Source organism: Felis catus, chromosome E2 (assembly GCF_018350175.1).
Source record: "Felis catus isolate Fca126 chromosome E2, F.catus_Fca126_mat1.0, whole genome shotgun sequence".
NCBI lineage: Eukaryota > Metazoa > Chordata > Mammalia > Carnivora > Felidae > Felis > Felis catus.
This window is the reverse complement of record NC_058382.1, coordinates 58,462,892-58,484,049: the sequence shown is the minus strand read 5'-3', so window position 1 is coordinate 58,484,049 and position 21,158 is coordinate 58,462,892. Positions and strand designations below refer to the sequence as shown.

General features: G+C 58.5%; 1 long non-coding RNA gene across 1 annotated transcript; it reads left to right on the top strand.

The window, feature by feature from the left end:
• The first annotated feature begins 4,074 nt into the window (after positions 1–4,074).
• Positions 4,075–7,238, top strand: LOC123382394. The gene is made up of 2 exons (XR_006590694.1): positions 4,075–5,778; positions 5,878–7,238. It is a non-coding gene; the product is annotated as an uncharacterized LOC123382394 (long non-coding RNA).
• Positions 7,239–21,158: the final 13,920 nt, after the last annotated feature.

The following is a 21,158-nucleotide window of genomic DNA, read 5'->3' as shown; positions in this document are numbered from 1 at the left end:
TGCTAAAAGGCCAAACGCAGAGAGAGAGAGAGCAGATGGGGACCTGCCAGGGAGCTGGGGCTGGAGGGAGGAGATGAGGCAAGGGACTGTAGGACGATGGAAACGTCTCACGTCGTGATCGCGGGGCTCACACGGGCGCTTGGGTTCGTCAAGACCCACCGGTTGTGCACTTGAGGTTTCAGGTGGATTTCACTGTGCCTGAACGAGGCATTGACAGAGCTGACCCGCGGCCACTCAAGGGCGAGTCCCCGGGAGACGGTCAGTGGGGAAGCGAGATTTCAGTTTCGTTTTGCCGGAGGATTCCTCTGGGTTTAAGTGGGTGAAAGCAGAACGTGGTGGAGAATTTTCAAAGTTTTCCCGATGCCTCCCCCCACCCCCAGCCCCACCGCCGGCCCCCACGCCGGTTTTGCTACTGATTAGAGGGAGGAGCGTGACCACATGCTCCAAGGGGGTTTGGCTCCCGGCTGCCCTTTCGGCACGTACTTTCCAAGCTGTGTTCCCCAGCGCACACCCCTGACCCGGAGCCCCGGCCCCCTGTGTGTGCTCACACGGTCCTCATCCTCCGTTTTCCGGTGACACCTCGCGAACGTTTACATCAAGGGCCGTCCCGGGGACAGAGGGGCCCTCCGTGGGCCCATCGCGGGTGACACACACGGAAGGTAGAAGGGAATGACGGTGCCAGGTGCACAGCTCAGATCGCGGCTTCCCGGAAGTCATCGCTCACCCTCGGCAGTGGCCTGGCGCACCCCAAGACTGGGCGCGGCACCTCCCCCTGACTGTCTGTCCCCTGCGAATAGCGCTGGCCCGTGAGCCAGTCCTCAGGACACTGTGTTGCCCTCGCCACCCGGCTGCAGCCCCAGTGAAGGTCGTCTGGGCGTCTTAGCTGTTCCCCACAAACGCCCGCCTCCGACGAGTCCTGGCCGTGTGCCTCCCTGGATGCCCAGTCCACACGCCGCCTTGGGGTTCGCTCCTGCTCCGGCCTCTTTTCCTTACCCCTGCATCGAGGGGCCTCAGCCTCCTCCTGGAAGGGGCTGGGCTGGACGAGACAGAGAGGCTGTGCCAGCTCCCCCCTCCCCCGCACTCCACCCCCACCAGATCCCACGCGGAGCCAGAGGGCAGCCTGTGCGGGACTGAGCGGTCACGGCGCAGTTCACGGCCAGCGAGATGCCACCCTCACGGTGAGAGCCCAGCTAACGGGAGACGCGCTCAGCAAGGCGGGCTGGTGTGAGCGGTCACCGGGGAGCCCCTCACCAGTAGGGCCATCCCCCTGCACCCCCGCACCTAGGACCCCCCAAAGCCACAGGAGGCGCTACGCCACGAGTGCGGGAAAGGCAGCTCCGTGACTATGCGGCGGGAGGCAGCAGCTGTACGGCCATCGTATGGAGGGGCCAGTGACTGACGGTACCCTCTCCTGCCTGGATAGGCGGAGACCAGCCAGGATGCTTCAAACGAAAAAGATCCAAGTCAGAGCTGAGAGCTGAACTTAACTTTTCCATTTCCACAGTATGCCCAAAGGCCACAGCACACACACCAGTTGCGGCTCAAGGGGAGAAAGGGGGGAGCTTTTTCCATTGGAGAAGTTCCCAGTCAGATGGGTTTTCCCACAGAGCTCGGTCGGACACCAACGGGGTCCTTGCCCTCCAGGCTCAGCCGGTCTCTGGAGTCACTTCAAGGCTCTGCTGACATTTGGGGCCGGGTCATTCTTTGTGGTGGGGGGCGGGGGGGGAACGTCCTGTGCGCTGGGAAGGGCTTCCACCCATTGGGTGCCAGCGGCACCCCTCCCCCAGTCGTGACAACTGCCACTGTGTCCAGACATCGCCCAGCGTCCCCAGAGGCACCCAGTTAAAAACCACTAAGCTTGGTTTCTTCCCTTTGGTTCAGTCCCTCTAGTTCTCTTCCCCTCTTCTCCGCCTCTTCCCTCTCCCTGCTTCCTTCAAACCTGCCCCCAGACCACAGACGCCCCCTTGGCCCTCCCACGCGAGACCACTCCCAGCACGGGGTCCCAAGGAGAGGCCCGTGGCTTCTGAAACGAGAGTGCCGCGGTCCCCGGGTGAGTCCCTGTCTGCCAGGCATCACCCACGTTCCCTTGGGCGTGGCCAGGGACCTGCAACTCGAGGACACCCTGCCCTGCCCTCCACCTGCCCCCCTCCACCTGCCCCCGCCCTGGCCCTCTGGGAGGCTGAGGAGCAGCGACCCCACAGCACCAAAAATTTCCTAGGAAGGGCTTTCCCCACCTGCTCCAAGTATCAGAGCAGCAGGATTCACAAGAAGTTGACAAGAAAGGAAACTGAATTATGGGGCAGCACTTACTTCCTTTCAGCGGGACCTACCACGGTCGGAAAACGGGGGAGTCCCTCGGGCTGCCTGAGTCACAACGTGGCCCATAAAAGGCGCGGAGGTCACACCTGTCAGGAGCGATCTGCGCACAGACAGAACCCTGGTCTTCAAGCCCTCCACCCTGGTTTTCCCCCGTCGCCTGTCTTCGGGGGCAGAGACGGACCAGGCTCGGTCACAATCCCCAGGTCTGAGCTTGTTGGACACCGTGTATTGACGTATCCCCGTCCCAGCCGATCGAGTCCAGTGAGAAAGCAAGTCTCGAGGTCGTATAGTTACTTCGTGAACCCCATCTCTTGGGCACGTAGTGGACACCTGCGCCAGACGCACGCATATGATGGGAGGATTTTGCCTTCAAGATGAAGATGGTTCACGGTAAGTTCTCTCTTCGGACAAGAGTCCCCAGTGGAGGGATCGGGGCCGGGACAGAGAGCTTCTGGCGCTCGGTGCCCACGCCCACCCCCCACCTACCCCTCAACCCCCGCCACGTGGTGCACGGGGTCAGACGAATATCAGCGGCAGCCTTGAAGGAAAGGACATTTCGGTCTAGCTGGGCTCTGGCGGGAAGGCTGGGGACGTTCTGGATGTACGTAAGGTCCTCCACCCCCACCTCCGACCCGGGCACCCTCAACGCGCGGGGAGGGGTCCCTCCGGCTCCACAGAAAAGGAAGGGGAACCTGCCCCCACAGCATTACCCGCTCAGCAAACACCACGCCTGGCTAAACGCCACCCTCTGCTCTCTCCATCCCCGGCCCAGAGTCCGAACGCGGCTGCAGGGGGCGGGCAGGCGGCTATGCGGTCCATGACCCTTGGCCAGCCTTCCTGCTGTCCAGTGGCCATACCACTTCTCTAACCTTTTCCTCTCTCTGGACAACTATCTCAGACGTTCTCCCCTCAAGCCTCCGGTTCCTGTACCACTGGGAGAACGGAAGCAACCAGAAGACAGGGGGCCTGGCTGCCGAGACAGGGGCGAGGTCTGACTACAGGCAGGGCCTTCACGGAGGGGTCACACCCCCAGCGCCCAGCTCCCCAGGCCTGGCGCTGCCCTCGTCATGAAGTCGCGTGAGGAGGCCACGTGCTTGACCAAGCACGTTGCCCTGAGCCTGGCCGGAAAGCCCCCGTGGTTAGAATGCAGCGTTGGTCTTTCTCCCTCTCTTCTGGACAAACGCACGGCCTGCAAGTGGATAGGAATGGATCAAAGGAGACAAACTTTAAATTTAAGGATAATCAACCAACGTCCCTTTCTAAGTCCCCGAACGCCGCCGTGAGCAAGCAGATGGAACGTCTAAAAGTCCCCGGAAGGACACAAGAGGGAAGGGGGCCGGGGAGCCGGGCAGGGATGGACTGGGTTAAGGACCTGGAGAAAGGACATAGTGCTGGACGACCCGGGGCCACAAAATCACCAGGGCCCTGAGAAGAGGTTGCTGGGCTTTGCAGACGGAGGAGCGGCCCTGAGTCAAGGGACTCAGGTGCTTCTAGAAGTTGGAAGAGGCCAGAACAGATCCATCCCGGAGCCTCCAGAAGGAATGCAGCCCCGCTGACGGCCTCATTTTAACCACCGAGACCCAAGTCGGACTTCTGACCTCCAGACTGTGCAGAAACAAATTTGTGTTGTTGTTTTTTCTTTTTCTAAAGTTTATTTATCTATTTCGAGAGAGAGAGAGTGAGAGTGTGAGCGGGGGTGGGGCAGAGAGGGAGAGAGAGGGAGCATCTCAAGCAGGCTCCACACTGTGAGCGCAGGGCCCAAAGCGGGGCTCGAACTCACGACACCACGAGATCATGACCTGAGCTGAAACCAAGAGTTGGAGCCACCCAGGTGCCCCCAAATTTGTGTTGTTTGAAGCTGCTAGGTTTGTGGTCATTCGTCGTAGCAGGCCTGGGCAACTAGCACGGGACCTCAAATGTCTTCTGCTCCAACCCACTCCTTGAATGACAAGAAAGGAAACCAAGGTAGTTACGAGGCAGGTGCCACATCAAACACACAAACAGGAAGCATGCTGACAGCTGAGAAGTCCTAGGTCCTAGCAGGGCTTCAGCAAGAAACTCCCAGGCTGAGGGAACAGAACCATCTAGAACAGAGCCTCTCTCTCAACTCCCAGAACAAGAGTGGTTTACCCGAGGCACCTCCTTTTGTCAATTACGCCAAAGCCCCACAAGAAAAGAAAGAAGGGGGGTGGGGCGGGGATGCAGTTAAGTGCCGTGCATAGCTGCCCCAGGCTCGCAGAAGGTTCTAGAAGGCACTCATCATGAGGGGCTCTGCACACAGCAAGCAGGCAGGACGCAACTCCATTTAGCCACAAAGGATCTCGAGGTGCTGACCTGCGGGCCAGGCGCTAGGCAGGTCCTGAGACAGGAAAACAAAGGAGCTAGAGCGGGAGCCCTCTCGGTCACTTGCAGCCGGGAACAAACATAACAAAATGTACGGGAGAAACATAAAAGATGGCAGGTCCAAAGGCGCAGATGCAAGGATAAGCACCATTTTGTGGTTTTCCCACTTCATTTTCAGTCCCAGAAATCACATCACGACGGGAAAAATTCCAAACGTTTAAAAAAAAAAAAAAATTTGTTTTTAATTCTAAGCGGGCTCCATGCCCAGCATGGGGCTTGAACTCATGACCCTGAGATCAAGAGTCACATGCTCCACCGACTGAGCCAGCCGGGAGCCCCTAAATCTTTTTCTTCGTAGTCGTCTGAATGTCTTCCGCCTCAAAGACGCAGATTAAGTGTGCTTATTTTAATATTTATTTAGGAGATAAGTGATACGTGTATGTTACAAAGAGAGAAATCACATCAGTCTACAGGTAGACTTGCTTCTCATACCCAGAAATGGAAGCAGCAATTTGGAACCGGCGCCTCGATGGAAAAGCATGTAAGTCACCCTCGAGTTGGGCCGCCCTTTAAAGAACGCTGCCCTGAGCGTCGACGCCACTCGAGATATTTCCACGGTCGTGCTCTGTCTCGCCCGTACACCGTTGTGAAGGGTGACCGCGGCATAACCCTCGATCCACTCAACCAGACAGGCGCACACCACGCATCTCAAGGGGCCACGACCTGTCGCCTGGGTTGTGAGGCGTGTCCCCCTGCCTCAGGGTCCTCTGTGTCCCGACAGGACTCAGAACACCTGACGTGAGCTCCAAGGGAAGGTCTCCCTGTCTGTCCGTTTATAAACGTAGCCAAGTTAATCTCCTTTTTGGGCAAATGGAAATATAAACGGGGTCTCCAACTTTCTCTCCTGTCCCCACTGCCCCGGCTGAACCCCCTCTTGCTGGGGGAGAGTTAGCAGCCTCCCATCCTGGGATACTCTGGAGGAAGGAGGCAGGCAGGTGGCTGTACCGTGGGACCTCCGGGAAACAGACGCTGCTCGGCACAGTCCCGAGGGGAGGCGCGGACACACCCAGTCTCCCCTCGATGTTCTTCGGAGCCAGAAGCCCGTCCGTGAGTCAGGTGGGGCTCCTGGAAAGTCCATGGGTTGAAGTCCTGCCTCTGCGGGGAACTGGTCCCATCGTCTGGGCGGGTGTTAGAATAACGGCCCCCTCCTTGCAGGGCGCTTCCCGCGATCCCCCGCTTAGCCGCGTGGCTCTGCGGCCCCTCCCCTCCAGAGGCGGACTGCACGTCACTAGTCGTCCCCGCCGGGCGGGCCTCGTGAAACCCCTGACCAGTGCGGTGGAGCAGGAAGGACGTGGGACGTCCGAGGTGAGGCAGGTCCTCCTTTACACTCTTGGCACGTGCTCCCCGTCGCTTGAAGACGCCCAGGATGAGAGGCTGAGCCAGGTGAGAGCAGCTGAAGGATCACCAGTGCACGCAGGAGTCCTGAGGAGCGACGCGGCAGCGCTGTCGTAGGCCTCGGTGGCCCGAGGTAGTTTCTTACGCAGCAACACTCACCGATGCATCAGTGAGGCCCTCCGGTTCCTCGTCAGGGCACCTGTTTCCTGATCGAGAAGGTGAGTTTGAATTCCATGGTCTCCAGGCCCCGAACGCTCCAGAGCCACGTTAGTGAACAGAGCCGTGGCAAAGATGCCAGGTCAGAGGGAGCAGGACTCAGGAGCACACGACGCCTCCCCGTGGCCACAGTCCGCCCCGCTTCGGGGACGCTGACGAGGAGGGCGGCCAGTCCACTCCAGCCGCACTCCCGGAGCATGGGGCGCGGTGCCGGGGACAGGTGAGCTCGGCCACCGAGGGCACGGCCCTCCAGACCTGTGGTCACGCCCCGCTCCACTATCCCTGCCGCCTGCCCTTCCTCAAAAGGCCCCCGGCCACCCCAAGCCTGTGTCCTCCTCTGCCGACCACAGACGGGTGTAGCCACCCCCGGGAGCCGCTGCGAGGAGCAGACGCCGTACGCGGAGCGCCTGGTGCCCAGGAGGCACCAAACGTGGGGGCTGCAGCCTGCGCACTTGAGCTCAGAGGTGCGTGGCTGCGACCACCCCCACCAGGGAGGAGGAGGGGGTGACAGCTGGGCCGGCACTAGTCAGGGGGCTTTGATCATGCCTACGACTTGAACGGGTAGCGCGTTTAGGGGCAGAAGCGCTCGATGCCGACCGTACGCGGTTCCCAGAGCCGAGACAGAAGGGGACGTTGGAGGGTAACTCCCCCTTGTTCATCTGGACGAGCGCAAACATCGTAGTAAGTCGTCAGTGCGGGCCGCACATTCCTTGGGCCATAAACCAATGACCGTGGGCTCCCCGTAGAAGCAAAAGGGTACTTTTAAAAGCAGCAGCCCTGAGTCACTGGTACCTCCCAGTGGTTGGGTCATTCTATTTTTCCCTCGTCCTTCTCTAAACTCTTAACTTCCCCATTGTGGAATATCATTGGCTTGACCTCTGACTTCAGGCTTATTTGCAGAGGCGGTTAGACTTTCTGTTCTGAAAAGGCTCTTTCTCCGAAATAAATATTTAATTACCCTTTGATTCTCGCCTTCTCCGTCTGTATGAGAGCATCACACAGGAGATGTAACTATCGTTTGGACTCCCAAACTCCAGCTGCCCCGGGGGCACAAAGTCCCCATGGCTCCAGCTAAATGTATGCATGTTGTGAAATCCAGGGTGTAGAGGGATGTTCAGAAAATAGCTTCTTGAACAGGGCTTCCTTCCTGTGGCCAATTTCATGTAGACATGTCACAATTGCAAGGAGGAAAAAGTGAGAGGTTAAAAAAATACACTGGATTTGCTGAAAAAGTTATTTCTTGTAAAAGCTTCTCCCTTCCACTTACCAGCAGATTCCCCCCTGGTGTCCCAAATCTGTGAAGGTGAACAAAACCTGGCTCCAGCAGGGGTTCTGGGCCTGAGCCAGCAAACCTCTGCCAGCCTAGGGACAGAGGAAAATAACTTGAGAAGAGGTGGTCAGACCACCGGCTATGCTCACGACCTGGGCATTGGGTTGCTTGAACACCTCTTGTGTCATCAAAAAAAAAAAAAAAAAAAAAAAAAAAAAGGAAAGGCACAGAATGGGGTCCTTGCTGGGCCAAGCTGAGATCTGGGCATATCTTCCATTTATGTTCAATTACTCCATCCCTGAACACGGCCCTGACAGTCTTCCCGTGCAGACTGCTGGTGGTGAACCTCTCTGCATCTCCAGCTGAAATGTCTTTGTTTCATAATTCCCTCTTGAGTGACAGTTTCGCCGGCTTTCGATTCCAGCCTGACGGTTAGATTTGCTCATCTCCTTGAAGACAAGATTGCACTGGGTCCTGCTTGAATGAGTATGCCGGAGCAATGGGGCGAAATTGGACCCCTGCCTCACACCATATACAGGTGTACCTCGTTTTATTGCACTCCCCAGATACTGTAGTTTTTGCAGACTGCAGATGTGTGGTGACCCTGTGTTGAGCAAGTCTATCGGCGCCTTTTCTCCAACAGCATTTGGCTCGCTTCTCGTCTCTGCATCACGTTTCGGTGATTCTCACGATATTTCAAACTTTCTCATGATATCTGCTACGGTGATCTGCGATCAGTGATTCTGACTCACTGCAGGCTCAGATTACGGTTAGCATTTTTGTAGCAGTGATGTGTCTTTAAATTAAGGTATGTGCCTTTTTTAAACACAATGCTATTGCACACTTAAGAAACTCCAGCATAGCGTGAACACACCTTTTATACGCACCAGGAACCAGAACACTCATTTGACTCACTCTACTGTAGTGTGCACTTTGTTGTGTGTGATCCTCTGTTTCCTGAGGTACCCACTCCATCGTGGTGGCCTGGAACCAAACCCGCCACATCCCTGAGCTTGGCCTGCAGCTCCTGCGTGGGGCTCCTTCCACTCAGCACAACACTGAGACTCATGCACGCTGCCGTGAGCAGAGGCAGTCTGTTTCTTCTATCTCTGGCTAACACCCCACTTTACGGAACACCGTAATCTGCCTGCCCATTCTCCCAAGGCTGGACCCCTGGACTGTTCCCAGGTTTGGGCTATTTTGCACGAAGTTGGCTGTGCCCATCCTTGTGCCAAGCGGCACTCCTGGAAGAGTGAGAGGAAGCACGATGAACAGCCAAGCTACTACCGCTGAGAAAACCGGGGCCCGCACAGGGCCCGACTCCCCACACACGGCAGGAACCTGCCGATTCCAGCTCCCGGCTTCCCTCCAGGCCCCGGGGTCGGGCCGCTTTTCTGCCCTAAACACACAATCTAGGCCCCTGACAAATCCTGGATGATGGGTTTTCTTTTTTCCTTCATGCTAGTTTTCCGGAATATTGGATTTCCAGGCTCCTTTTGGCTGTCTATGAAGTCGCCAGATCTTCCATTAGCAGTAGGGTCTCCTGGGGTTTTTCGAACTCAGACACACCTGAGAGGTCACCGACTCCAGCTCGGGCCTTCTCGTGCACCCAACCCCTGTCTCAAGCTGCTGGCTCCAGGGTGCAATTTATTTATTTATTTGTTTGTTTTTTAATATCTTTCTTTTTTTTTTTTAAGTTTATTCCACCATCTTGAGAGAGAGAGGAGAGTGGGAGCAGGGGAGGGGCAGAGAGGGAGGGAGAGAGAGAATCTCAGGCAGGCTCCAGGCTCTGAGCTGTCAGCACAGAGCCCGACGTGGGGCTCAAACTCACGAACTATGAGATCGTGACCTGAGCCAAAGTCAGACATCAGATGCTTAACCAACTGAGCCACCCAGACGCCCCTCCAGAGCACCGTTTAGACCATCAGTGACCGCTAGATCTAAAGGTGGTTCCCCCCCCGCCACACCCTTCTCAGACAGCCCTACCTGTACCCCTGAAACCGTCTCGACACGTCCAGAGCAGCGCTGGACACACAGGACATTTCAAACCAACCCTGGTGGGCAAAGTCCTCACACTGGTGTTGGGTCTGTGAAGTCCCAGATGGGGACTCTGGGGCCCAGGCAGCTTGAGCAACCAGCCCTGCAGCAGACAGGAAACCCTGAACCATCAGAACTATCAGAAACTATCAGAAACTATCAGAACTATCCTGAACTAACCTCCTGTCTGCCTGAGGCCTGGGTTCGGGGTCACTCTGAACGTGTCTCCACTTCCGCTGACGCACCCAAAGCGCCGGCTGTTCCGTGACCCTGACAGTGTGCGGCCCAGCACGACCCACCTGCAGCAGGCTTCGGGTAAATACTTGCGGGATGGGACAGGAACTGCAAGAGAACAGTCTGGAAGGAGGGCCACCGGAGACCAGGATCTCCTTCACAGACAGCCCGTGAATAGCAGGGCTCCCAGATTATGCAAACTCTGTTTCTCCTGATGCCAAATTCCAGGGCAAGGCCTCGAAGGAAAAGAAACGCGGGCTAGAGAGGTGCAGCGAAGATCGGGGGTCAGACAAACTGCCTAACGGGACGAGCTCAGCGCCCTTGAGCTGGACACAGAAGGCCTGCTCCAGGTTGAAGAGCGGTGCCCTGCGCGCGCTAACAGGTCCACAGAATGTGCCGGAACCTGGCCAGGAGAGGAGACCCACGCTCCCTCACAATTCAGCGAGTAAGGTGTCCGTCAAACGAGGGTAGGACCCTCGACTCGGTTGTTCTTGACCACTGACCAACAAAGAGAACCGAATAATATGGGGGATGTGTTTCTGGGGTAAACGTTTTCCCATGAAGTGAGACCGTTCACCCCACGCCCCCCCATCCGATTTTTCCATCAGGACTTGGAAATTAAGAAGTGGGAACTTTTCGGAAGCCACACCAAGCGGCGAACGTTTGAACCTTTCAGGCAAGGTCGGTAGCCAGACACGAGCTCACTACAGCCCCGGGGACCAGCCGCCCCGTCCAGGTCTGCCGTCTGACGCCGGGGTTAAAGTGCACGTGACCTTCAGACCCACAGGCATCTGAGCAGCGAGAGAGGAGGCACAGCCTTGAGAAACCCGCCACCCGGAGGGGAGAGTGGCAGAGACCTTCGCAGAGGAAAGTGGCCACGGTGCCTAACGGGGCGCCCTGGTCCCTAAGGAACAGCCCCGGGGCCTTTCACCAGCGGGTCAGAGCTCCTGGCCGCAGACCCACACAGGGAGACAGTGCGGTGGCGCGGTCTGGGAAGCAGGGACCCGCGGGAAAGCGCAGTTCGTGCACACACTGTGTCTACTGCACAATCGCCAAGGATAACGAATAGACATTTCCACGACCCGAAACACTAAAGACACTGAGCTGAGACAGAGAGATCAAGGGACTTATAAATGATCTAGAATCACGTGTTCCTGCCCCAAAATCCCAGTGTGGAAACACTAACGCCGACGACAGAATTAATGCTTGTACCGGGGGATCCGAGAGAGGACGGACAGCCATGTGCTCGACACATGCGAGAACAGACTGATAAAAATTCAGAACGACATGTCTGCTATAAGGACTTTGAGGACCCAGAAACAGGGGAGGGTAAGGGGACAGGTGCTGGGGTTCTGGGGACGTGTCTGGGAAGTTCCAAATGTCGAAACCCCAGCAGTGTGGTCACGGGGAGGCCAAAGAGAGCCACGGATGTGCTCCGGGCAGGGCTGCCCTGCAGACGCGAGCTAACACAGCGACCTCCAGAAGGGTCGCTCGGCCAGCATCTGGGACGTTGGAGGGTCCCCCACTCCCAGAGATGGTGACAGTGGCTCCCTGTGCTGACACTTTTGTGCAAACAGTGTGGTTAGGGCCAAGCACCTGCTTTCGTCCCGGGACTCTGGGATTTGGGCACGTGCCAGGCAGAGAGTGCTCATGTGACCGGCCCCGGATAAAACCCCGGGTGCTGAGTCCCTACCGAGCAACATCGCTGGTGAACAGAACTGCTGGGGGTTGAGTGTGTCCCGTGTGCCCCCTGGAAGAGGGCTCCGGAAGCTGGCACGTGTTCCCCCCAGACTTTGCCTACGTGCCTGTCCCTTTGCAGTGGCCAGGCAGCCCTGGAACCCAGCTTAGCCTCATGCTTTATCCACAAAACGCAACCCTGGAAGGGAGGGGAAGGGCATTCTAGGTGAAGACAGCGAAGAAAAAACAGCATTCTTTTTTTAAATATTTTTTAACGTTTATTTATTTTCGAGAGAGAGAGAGAAACAGAGTGCGAACAGGGGAGGGGCAGAGAAAGAGGGAGACACGGAATCCGAAGCAGGCTCCAGGCTCCCAGCTGTCAGCCCAGAGCCCGACGCGGGGCTTGAACTCACAAACCGTGAGATCGTGACCTGGGCCGAAGTTGGTCGCTCAACCGACTGAGCCCCCCGGGCGCCCCTCCGTGTGACACTTTCTGATGGGGCTTCCAAAATGAATGAACTCCGCGTGTCAGCTATATCGACTACGAGAAATAAAAGCGGTCTCTCTCTTTGTGGGGGGTGGCGCTGCGTCCCCTGAACAGATGCGCTCGAGCCCTAAGCCCTCGACCTGGGGGTGCGCCGCTATTTGGAAATAGGGTCTTTGCAGACGTCAGGCTACGGGGAGGCCATGCCGGAGCAGCGTGGGCCCTGAATCCAACGCCTGGTGGCCTGAGAAGAAGACCAAACGCTGGACACAGACCCGGACACGGGGAGCATCCGAGAGACGGTACCGATGGAGCCCGGAGTGACGTGCCCGCCAGCCCACGGAGGCCCGGGGTTACTGGGAGATGACAGGAGGGCACGCGGGGGTCCTTCCCCGGAGCCTCCGGAGCTATGACAGGACGCACTTCTGCTGCCTCCAGCCCCCGGTCCGCAGTCCTCGGTTGGCGCAGCCCCAGCAGGTGCCCGCGCCCACCCAGCGATGAAGCGCGTGTACGTGGAATGCATCCTGCCCCGTCCGGCGCAAGGGCGAAAGCTTTACCCAAGCTGGGCGTATTTCAGGGAGAGTCGCATGAAACTTTCGCCCTGTGCAAAAGGGAATCGATCGACTTCAGCCGCGCCGAGGGCCCAAGTCACAGTTTCAAAATCAGTCATGCGGGTGCCCGATCCATCAGTCCGTCGCTTCTGCTCTGGGAGAGGCAGAACCTCTGACGTCGAGCTTCACAAAGTGAGCTGACACGGGTCAGGTCCACATAAGTGGTCAGGGGACACCCTTCCCTGCCAGCGGGGCGTGTTATCCGTCGTCGGAGGCCGGAAGAGAGGAAAGACTGTAAGTACCCAGGCTTCGACCTGGGTCGACCGGCGTCGACCACATGGCGGTGAGCTCGGAAAAGGATTGCTCGCGAGTGGGAAAATATTTTTAAGTTCTACGTGTCAGAACTGAAAGAAAAAAGATTTTACTCCCAAATGATTTGTCCAAGGCGATCAAAATTTCAAAGACACAGTTTGGAATCTTACCACCACAGGGCAGATTTAAAATCACACACGTGCCCAGAAGTACCAAAAAGCACAGGACAGTGTCCCCGGCCTGGGGTAAGCTGGCGATGAGGACAGGTGGGCGGGCGACTCACAAGCTGATAAGTACCCGACACCAAAGAAGCCGTAACATAAGAAACACTTTACAGTGTCCAAAGCTCCAGAAGGGAGCTTCGAGTCTCCAATTCCCACATTCAAAGGACTGTGAAATTTTGTACCCAAGGAGCTGAACTCACTCTCCCAAAGTGACACGAGACAGGAACAGGCTGGGCTGGTTTGGGGCTCCTGGCTTCCCATCCCCCTCTTAGGCTGCATCCCGGCAGCCCTGTGGCCCTGTGATCCCCACAAGAACGCCTCGCGCATTCCTACACTTGGCCCATTTGGCAGATGAGAAAATGGGGCTCGAACAGGCAAAAGGCCCTTCCCACGAGCCCCCGGCAGCCAGCGGCGGGGTGGGGACGAGCGCACGGCTCCACTCTCCCTTCTCTTGCAGGGCACTCCCTCCTGAATTCTGGGGAGAAGGATTTGCTCCAGCCGGGGGTGCAGGAGGTTTCCTTGAGCTTTGGAGGGCGAGGACTCTTGACTGGGTTGAAGGGGGGGTTGAAGAGGGAAGGAAAAGGGACGGTCTCATGAACCGGACCTAGAACCAAGCCGTCCCCAGCTCGCTGCAGCAACAGAGCCAATGGGGCGATGCGGGGCATGTGTGGAGGCCATTCAGACTGGGGGCTCCCCCCTCACTGTCGTCACGGGGAAAATTAAGAACCCGGAGCCCGTGCGGGGACACACCCGAGCGGGGACAAGTTCTCCAGATGATCCCACAGGCTGGATCCATATCCAGGTCTTGGCCTCTGCAGACATGGGCGTGGGCTCACTGTCCCTGGGGTCCATGCTACGAGGTGGCCAGAGACAAATGTTCCTGCCCCAGGCTGGCACCACCTGGAAATAGATGGAGACACAGAATGTCCCAGGGAGAGGGCAAATAAGTCTGACCCCTGGGTCTTAGGACTGTCTTGCTTCCAGCTTGTCGGTAAAAAGAATCACCCCTGAGTTACACAAGCAGGGGGGTTTGGACCTGACTTCCGGCAGATTCAATCACCCCTGTGGTCACCCCGAGCTTCGGGAGGGGGCAGTGTGTCTGCAGCTGGCACAGAACCCCCCCGCCCAAAAGGAGCCTCCCCTTTGCCCCACGCGGCCCCCACTCTGAGTGGGGCTCCACGGCAGATCCTCTCATTCTGACCACGTCCTCCGAGCTGGGACGTGGCCCCGGCCGAGGGCCTGGAAAGCTAGAACATGCATCTCCAGGAACCCCTCCGTGGGGGCCCGGCTCAGGGGCGGCAGAGCCGGGGGACGCGGCCCAGCGTCCTGCATCCAGCGAGTGGAGATGCAGTGAGGCGTCCGCGGGGGGAAGAAGGAAGAGCAGGGAAGGGGAGAAGGTCCGTGAGGCGCCTTCAGAGAGAAAGGTGGAAGCCAGTCCACGTCTGGTGTGAGGCGTTTGCGCACTTTGTCCCATTTGAGCCTCCCTGCGCCCCGTCGCGCATCGCTGACGTTGCAGTGGAGGCTCAGAGGGGCTCAGGCTGGGCAGCCCCAGGACCCTGGTCTCCCCCCCCCCCATACCGCCCAGCCCTCCGAGGGCCCACACTCACAGGCCACTGGGTGGGGACAGGCGCTGGCACGCAGAGTCCCAGGCCCAGCTGCCGAGCCGGCCGCAGGACCGGGACTGCAGGCCCTGTGGCCGGGCTTCCAGCTGGGGTGGGCAACAGCAGCCCTGGGAACGCAGGACCAATGGGGAACTGAAAAACAGCAGGCCGACAGCTGGAGTGGGGGAGCCCAGTTCTCAGGGACTCTGCCTGGGGACAAGGTCGTCACCGCATCCGGGGCCCGTCTGGGAACCGTGCACGGGGACGGACACGGTGGTCTCCTGGCCTCCACGGCCCACACGAATGCCCTGAGTGTGGCACAGGGGCCCTACCTCGGAGACCCCCACTCTGCCCTTGCCTACCCGGAGCTCCCGTGGGTCCCCCCGCACCCGCGATGCCCGCTGACATTTTGTCCCTCTCTTCGGGACGTTCGTCGATGTCCACCCTCAGTAATTAATCAACCCTCTCCCGCTCGGCCCTCTGTGGAATGCTCAACACCAGGCCAACTGCTTCCCAAGGTCCCAGATGCGTTTCTGGATGCACCTTGGTCGTGGTGGGGGTGGGAATGGGTCCTCCTGGTCAAGAACAGAGTTTGTGGTGATGCCGGAGCTCCGACACAGCCACCATCTTGCGAGCTGCCTCCGTTACCCGACCTCAGGGTTATTTACCCTAGCCTCCGTTGGGCGGGGGGGGGGGGGGGGGGGGGGAGGGCGGTCATTCAAGGTCCTGGAAGCCACAGGTGACGGCGGCTCAGCGGCCCCTGAGTGTCGAGGGGCAGGAGAGCCCCCTCTGGGAGAACTCTGGAAACCAGCGTCCAGCCTGTGATTCACTCCCGTCCCGCAGGCGGGTGGCTCCATGGCTCTGTGACACCAAGCCAAGGAGCTCGGGGCCAAGGCCTTCCCACCAAGGAGGGCAGGGAGCCGAAGCTCTCTGGGCTCCCGAGCTGCCTCCCCACCGATGGCCACTTCCACATCAAGTCCGACGGCCTCCAGGGTCCGGTCCCACGGGGGCCGGGGATGCAGGCGAATCCACCAGCTCAGGACGTCCTCCCGGATGCTCCCAGCACCTGATGCCAACGGCTTCCTTACTGTTGCCATCTTTCTCCAAAAGAGAGGATCTTTAAAATCCTTTACTGAGAACTTTGCGTTTTGAATTCTCAGAACGACATTCTCTCCTACTTTGCAGGTAGTTGGGACTCCAGAGCCAAGGACAGAACCACTTTGACGTCGTCACGACGTCACTCTGGGAGTCCGGCTAGGAACTCAGCTGACCCGTGGACCCCTCGTGCCGCCTGAGCCTGCGCGGGTGCCCCGCACGGCCCCGCAGCCTGAGTTCGCACAGACCTCCCAAGTAAGCTTCTGAGCTGTGGGACTCTGCCCCCGGTTCCGAGGTCGCGGTCACGAGCCCCGGGTGTCAGAGGCGCTGCTGCGGCCAGGGACCGTGACTTCCAAACCCCGCGTGGCCCCCGCGGCCTCGTGGCGCACGGCTCGGCTGCCGGGGCTCTCCTGGCTGACGTCGTGTTTTCCGTTCGTTACCTCCGAGGAACACCCCACCTTCCAGAAAGCTGGGCCAATGCGGGCAAGGAGTTCCCACAGCCAGAACCCCAAGCCCCAACCTGGTACCCAACAGGCAGCACCTGCCTCTGCAGAGAAGGATCTGGAACGCGGACCTGGGGTTGGGGCTTGAGGCCAGGGGACCCTCTCCAGAAGGCCATCTGGCCCCTTGTGCCACTAATCCTGCTCCACTAGGACCTGCTCGTCTCAAAGACGCAGAACAAGGACACAGGACCCAACCTGTTAGACTAGTACAGGAAACACACAAACTTCTGGAGATGCCGGGGGTCACGGGCCCAGAATACGCTTGTCCACACCACCTGCACAGCTCCCCTCCAGACAGAGCTACACGGAAGCAGCAAACGGGGCCTCCCCTCCTGCGACACTGTGGACGGAGCCGACGGCCAATGCCCTGGGCACCTCCTGAAGAGACAATGTCTCTGGGCTTCTCCCCCCTCCAAGCTCCGTGGCGGACTGAGTCCCTCCCGGCACCACGGAAGCCGGTCTTTCTCCGCTCTGCCACCGCCCTCTGTGGGACCCGCGGAGCCAGGAGGGTGTGGAAGCCACGTCTGGCTCCGCCTGCGTATTCCACACCAGGCCGGTTGTCTGGAGGGCCAGGCCGGCCCCGAGCAGGAGGACTGCCCGGGTTCTCTTCCCGGTCCTGCCACCTGCCAGCTGCAGACGTGGGCTGGCCACACACCGCTGCCCCCGCTCTGTTGCTCAGCTTCGGGGTACAGAGGCTCAGGCACGAGATGACACCCGGGGGCTCTCGGGACAGCAGGAAGATGAGTACCGAGGGGCGGGAGGTTGTCCTCCCCTAAATGCCCGGGGAAAACCCTCACCGAGCTGCCCCGTTGAAAACTGTAGCTGCCAGAGCATTTTATCATGTTGGGTTGGAACGGGCTCCCCGGACCCCCCACCCCCAGGGCCCACAGCCAGCCAGGGTCCTAACTCCTTTCCGGCACGGCAGCCCCTGTGAGTCACGGGCCCACCTGTTTTCCCACGGGGCCGCCCCCTCTCTCCGTGAACCCCTCTCGTTCTCCAGGCCTTGGGCAGCAACTCCCTCCTCACTGGCTTGGATTCCACCTCCTGGCGAGGATGGAGTTTGTCCGCAGGCAAAAATCAGGAGCACCGCACACCCCAATGCCCAGAGGCACCCACTTAAAATCTGGCAGGCATCCTTGCAGAAGTGTTTTTCAACAAGAGAAGCTAATTTTTTCAACAAATGAAACGTAAGCTGGAGTGTGCTTCGCTCCCTCCACGCATTTTCCTCAAAGAAAAAGGGAGTGGCTCAGCCTCCCCCTTTCTTCTTCTTGGCTGGCCGGAATGCAGACCTGATGGCTGGAACTTGAGCAGCCCGTCTTGGACCCTGAGGCACTGTGCTGGGAATGACAGAACAGTAGGATGGGAGAAGCTTCAGGACGCAGTAGCCATACCAGCGTGGAGCTGCTACCTTGGGAGCTTTCTTGTTCTAATATGTGGCGAGAGCAATTTTCTGTCTAGGGAAAGAACTCCTCCTCTCACTTATTTCCCTTTGATTCCTTCCTTCCCTCCTCTCTTTCCCTTCTTCCCTCTTTCCCTCTTGCCTTCCTGCCTTCCTGCCTTCCTTCCACACAGCCAAACTTGATTCCAACTGATACTCAGCCCGACGCTGTTTCCATTTGCCGGTGAGGCAGACCAAGCAGGAGGATAAATCGAGTGACGTGTCCCACCACCTGCCCGGTAGGAAAACACCATCCATCAGGAGAGGCGGCTCTTTCAGACAAGCCGTGTGCTGAGGAGGGGCAGAAACCAGCCCTGCGGGGTGGAGACGTTCCCCAGCGGGTCTGGAGGACAGACAGCCTCTCTGGACACTCGCCCCGCGGTGGAGAGTGGTTCTTCACTCGCCGTCCCGCTCACTCTCTCACTGTGGGGGAGGGCACCGCGAGGGGACAGGATGACAGGGGATTAGACGCTGCGCACAGAGCCGCGTGTGGCTGAGAGCACCTGGGTGAACAGGGGGAAAGAGAGAGAAGGGGAATGAGCTGAGACCCCTTATCCAGAACACAGGTGCTACACGGCCACCACCCCCAATTCCGCCTCAGACCTCGGGCAAATTCCACTAAGTCTCTGTGCTGGAATCTTCCGTGTGCCTCCCTAGACCTGCTTTCCATCCAGCCTGCGTGGCCCCATCGCCAAACCTCCACTGCGTCCAAAGCCAGCTATGGGGAGCCCAGTAGGAGGCTGGAGGGAGGAGGACCGGGCTGTGGCCTCTGTCCGCTGGCCGCTCCCCATACGACAGGCTGCATCCCTGCCCCAAGGATCAGTGCTCCTCCCAGGAGAGATGGAGAGAACTCCCTCCTTCCTGTTCTAGAAATGTCTTCCTTCCCTTGGCCCTGCTGGGTTGGGGTGGGGACAGCTGCTCTGCCCCCACCTGGGGTCCTGAACTCTCCTGGGTTCTGCCTCCCTCCCCCTCCCCCCTAAATCCTCGGAAATGAGTTGTGGACCAAGGGGCCGGGCACTCTGTCCTAACTTGAGGGCGCCCTCCCTGCCCGGGGGCCCCTGGCATAACCCCACAGACGCTCACGTCCCCGGCGGCAGCCGCCTGTACTGCAGACACGAGGGCTCAAGCCCGCGGAGGGGCCTCCTGCCAACCGTAACCCGCGGCACCAGCAGCAGACATGGCTGTCTGTGAAATGCGACAGCAGTGGCATCGGGCAGGACGGCCGGAGCCCAGAGCAGCGGGCGGCCAGGCCTGTAGTCCCCTCCAGCCAGGCCACGGGGAAGCCCATGCTCACTCGGGACATGGCGCCCAGAGACCGGGCTGTGACCAGAGGAGCCGGAGGCCATGGCCCGGAGGGCGGCCGCAGGAACCACAGCCTGTACCCAGAGAAGGGAGGCTGGGGGCCCGAGCCGTCTTTGCCCATGCCGTGACCTGCTGGGTGGACAAGCCTCAGATTTGGCCTTTGAGCTCCACGGCTCATGCGACAGATAGGAGACCCCCCGGAAGGTGGCTTCAGGAAAGGATGGCGTAGAAGCCGCAAGAAGATACATCTGGGTGCAGAAGAAGAAAGAAATTTCTGGCAAGGCGAGCTTTCTAAAGCAGAATGCTTCCCAGGAGGGAACGGGGCCCCTCCAGTGCTGTTGGGGGAACTGGAGGCAGATGAAGGGTCCACTGATAGAGCTGCCACAGAGAACGAGGCCACGTTCAGAAGGAGCGAGATCCTGCCGCGTATGGGAGAAGCTCCGTCACGGAAGGTGGAGGGACAAGAGTGGCTTAAGAGACACGTGCGGTTGAGGATGAAAATAAATGGCGACAGTCACAGAGGCTGGCTTTGAACAGGAGCCCACGGATGCGACCGGAATAAGCGAGAGAGCAAAAGAGGAGGCTCTTTCTCACGGGAGAACGCCAACAGCCACACAGAAACAACGGAATTAAAAACCACCGCGTGGCCATCCTGACGGCAATGACTGACCAAAACAAGAAATACTCGCGGATACCGAGATTAGCGAAAGAGTAGCAAGGGGCAGGACTTTACATCTTCCCAAAGTGCCTCTCCCCGAAACGCTCACCGAATGCAAACGCGGGGAAGTGACTCCACGATGGCGAGACCCAGCCGAAGCCATCTCAATCAGGTGATCGCCAGTGACCAAGTGATCAAGTGATGAGGCATCAGTGCCGATGCCACCGGGCTGGCCAAACCCTCACGTGCACCCCCACCCTGGCGGGATGCACTGACAAGAATGCTGTGACGTTCCAGCCGGGGGCTGGGGCGGGCGGCAACGGGCAGGTGCTGTTCAATGGGGGACAGAGCTTGTGTTTGGGACGACGGGAAATTTCTAGAGATGGATGGTGGGGATGTTGCGCAACAGTGTGGACGTGCCTCACGCCACAGAGCTGCACCCTTAGTGCACTTTCACCCCTCGCGAGGAAGCGTCGGACAAATCCAAGTGGAGAGGCATTTGACAAAAGACCAGTCTGCAACAGCAAACCTCTCAAGGCTGTGAATGCCGAGGAGAGAAACCCATGAACTGCTCCAGACCGAAGACTGGGGCAGATCCAGCGGCCCTGGATTGGGTCTTGCCTTAGGGAGCACGTGACTGGGACAAGGGCCCCACCGTTTGGGAAACTTGGATGGGGTCTCTGGATGAAGGGTACACAGGAGTTCTCCGAAACGTTCTTTGAAATGTGCTCCTGTAAGCTTGAAGTGGTTTCAAAATAAGCAGTAACAATAAACATAAAGGAGGAAAAAAGGCAAAAGAAAACTCGATGGACTGAACAGGAGCACCTGCTGATCCACTACAGCAGGAGGGACACGGCGCCTGCAGAAGCGCCCCTACCAAACCTGACCCTGAGCCGGGTCCAGCCCGGACGGACAGAAGGACACGTCAAAGACACATGGGAGACATGCCGCAGGATGAGGACCCAGTCTCTTCAACAAACAAATGGCAAGAGAAAAGGGAAAGGACAAGGGAGTCTTAAGGAACACAGCCACCCTTCTTAAAATTCTTTTTAATGTTGATTTTTGAGAGAGAGAGAGACAGAGCGCGAGTGGGGGTGGGGCAGAGAGAGAGGGAGACACAGAATCCGAAGCCAGGCCCCAGGCTCCGAGCTGTCGGCACAGAGCCCGACGCGGGGCTCGAACTCACGAACCACGAGATCATGACCTGAGCCCAAGTCAGACGCTCAACCGACTGAGCCACCCAGGCACCCCCACATCCACCTTTTTTAGATCCTAATTCATTCAAGCCAAACAACTTTAGGAAGACATTCACAAGAAAATCAGAAATCTGAATGACGCCTGGATATTAGGTGGTTTAAAGAAATTGTGGTTAACTTGTCCGGACGGAATAGTGGTTGTGCTGTGATTTTTTTTCTTAAAGTCCACATCTGTAAGTATTTAGACATATTTGTGGATAGAACAAGATGATGCCTGGAACCTGCTTAAAAATACCAGGGTCG